Source organism: Meriones unguiculatus, assembly GCF_030254825.1.
Source record: "Meriones unguiculatus strain TT.TT164.6M chromosome Y unlocalized genomic scaffold, Bangor_MerUng_6.1 ChrY_unordered_Scaffold_23, whole genome shotgun sequence".
Classification (NCBI taxonomy): Eukaryota; Metazoa; Chordata; class Mammalia; order Rodentia; family Muridae; genus Meriones; species Meriones unguiculatus.
Window position 1 is genome coordinate 26,040,592 of NW_026843709.1, and position 3,238 is coordinate 26,043,829.

Here is a 3,238-nt window from a genome sequence, read left to right on the forward strand (position 1 = left end):
ATTTGAAGTCTTCCAAAGTCCAGCACTAAAATATTTTTCTAAAACAAAGGAATCTTGACTGCCTTTACCAGAAGCCAAGTTCTTAATACCCTTAACAATAGACCGATCCAGTCCTCAAGTGTAAATGCAGTGTCACTATCCATTAGTAGATGGTGGGCATTTCTCTGATAAATCTTGTCCAAGGAACCATCAGTGAAAGACAATTGTGTTGATTCCCTTTCTCACAGGGTGGTTAACTCATTGGAGATGTAGAACTGTCATTCTCTTTGTTATTAATATTATTATTTTCCATTGTAAAGCAGTTTTTTTTTCTTTGTTAATTAACTCCCTCAAAAAGTGACAATAATGTTCCTCCAATGATCCTCTTTGCCTGGTTGCAGAGAGAGTCTTGAGCTGCCACCCCAACTTTAGAGTAGTAGGCATTCTGACCTATTACCTGGATAGGGGAAACTGGTAAGCTGTCCTGATGAATACTCTCTCTGGTAAAACAAAGAGGATGACCTCTTCCTAGTCCTGAAAATTTAAGAGTCTGTTTTACTTGTGTTCCTTCAAAAGCAGGAAAACCCAGCAAGGAAGTGTTGTTGACATAAACAAGGACTTATGGATCATCCCAGGAAACTGGATGTAGTAGAGGTGGATTAGGAACATACACCCAAAAAACAGTCATCTTGACTTGACCAGAGGGGTCTTCATTGACTCTCTCATTGTAGGGAGAAAACTTCTCATCCACTTGTCATACCAGATGTTCTGGAAGCCATCGAGCTGCATCATTTTCCTGAGGGAAAAAAAAAAAACAAAAAACAGACAGATCTTCCTCCCCATATGAGTACAGAGTCGGGTCCATACCATTGATTTGTTAAAGGTTCTCTCCATTTCAGTTTAGTAAAAGTTTTTTTGGTTTCTCTATACCAAAATCTATCTGCTGCAGATTTACCATGCTTATCTAAATTTTAAAAATTCAGAATGAAAAGAACATGATTAAGAAGATTCCTAGGTGTCTAAGGAAGTAGCTTCCCTTTCTTTCTTTCTTTCTTTCTTTCTTTCTTTCTTTCTTTCTTTCTTTCTTTCTTTCCAAATAAATATTAATTATTTAGGGGGCATGCTCTACTATGCCTTGTCCTTGAGGATTGTAAGGTATTTTAGTTATATAAGAAACTTGAAAGTGTTGACAAAATCTTTTTAAAAGATTTGCTACAATATCCAGTTCCATTGTCCATTTTAAATTGCTTAGGAATTCCTAGAACATTAAGTCTGTAGTCAAGGAACAATAACATTCTTTGCAGCTTTTCCTGGTTGAGGAGTGGCAAAAATAAATCCATAATACATATCTATGCAATCATATACATATTTTAATTGTTTATATTCTGGAATATGAGTAGTATCCATTTGCCAAACCTGATTTGGAGTCGATCCAAATGAGGAACAGGCTGTAACTGAGGACAAGTACTGCAAGCCTTGACTATTCTACGGCCTGTTCCTAGGTCAATCCATATCTAAGTCTCAAGGTTTGACTATTAAGATGATTCATATTATGGGCATATTGGGCTCTTTTTATCTGTGAACAATAAACTTTGGTGACTTTATCTGCCAATTCATTTCCTTTAGACAGGGATACTGCCAAATTAGAATGAGCCCTCAGATTTCCAATAAAAATAGAGAAAGAATTTTTTTGTATCAAATTTCGAATTTATAAAAACATAATTCCAGCAGGAGAAAATGTCTGAATTTGTCCTGTTGTCTCTAACCAAGGCAAAGACTGAGCTACATATACACTATCTGTAAAAATGTTCAAAGACTAGTTATTAAAACTTAGAAACACAGCCAATAATGCAGATAACTGTGCTCTTTGTACAGATGTGTCAGGCACTTAAAAAATTATTGTTTTACTTTTATAAGCACAGGCAGCAACACCAGATACTGAACTATCAGTAAATAAAGTTAAAGTATCAAATATTGGGCTAACTTTATTTTAAATGGAAAAACTATAAGTTGCACCTATAAAAACTGAATTATATTTTTTGTGCCTCAACAGGTTTGACTCTGTCATAATAAGCTTACATATGTTAAAATGCCATGTTTATCAGATCTCTGAGAAGTCTGAGAGCCAGCATATGTGAGTTACCCTTTGTCTACCTTAATCATTTACTCTAAACTTCATCCTATAAAACAGGATTTTATAATCTCAATTTTGGCATATTTTTTAAATGTATGTTTTAGAACCAAGCCTTAGGTAGATCTATATAAGAAAACTTTATGGTTCCAATTTTAGATTTAAAAAAAAAAAACTAAACAAAGAGACTATGTAAAACTCTGTTGTACTCAACTATAATCTTTAGCATAACTTTAAATCTGCTCTTTTAAAACTAAAATGAAAGAAAAATGATGATACATAATTTATAAAGGGCCTAGCAAATCTTATTAATCCTATCATATTGTGTTAATACTTAACAGTAAAAAATGAAAGGACAAAAGTTTTATTTAACATTAAACAGAAAACTAAACTTAGCTTGTAGCCCTCAGCAAAAATGTACTCTTCTGGCCATAACAAATCTATAAGGCAGTAATAAACAGCATTAAATCATTTATTTGATACTGGCAGCCAGTCATATGCTTTACATAATGGTTAACAATGATCAAAATATAACCCTGCATAAACCTGGGCTAACGAGAAAGTGTAGGCCTTTTTATCCTGTAAAAGAGCATAAGCAAAGATTTTGCATTGAAGTATCTCCAGCCTCTTAAGATGAAGAACAACATACTTCATAGTTTGTTTGTTTGTTGTTGTTGTTTGTTTTTTGTTGTTTTTTGTTGTTGTTGTTACAAGAATATATTGAATTTCTGCAGTTTTTATTTAATTGGCTTTAACAGCATGGCTTGGTTTTACTTTGTAAACTTAATAAAATAAATACCAAGGTTTGTTATTTCTTCAAAATGTTGAGAAACATTTAGAGCTCTGAGGGGAGGGAGATATTCACATGGAAATTCCACTTATAGCTGTGTGTTTTAAGGTATTTCTCTGCATAATATCAGAGTGTGGGTCTCTGTATGCAATTCCATTTGATACAAAGGAAGCATCTCTGTGGATCCAAGAACATGGGACTGATCTATCATTTGAGGGCAGAGAGCAACATATTTCAATAACAATTTACTGTGTTGCTTGAAAAATGGTTAAAATGCTCAATCCCCCTCCCGAAAGGCAAAGGGGATGGACAACAGAAGTAGAAAACAGGGAAAAATT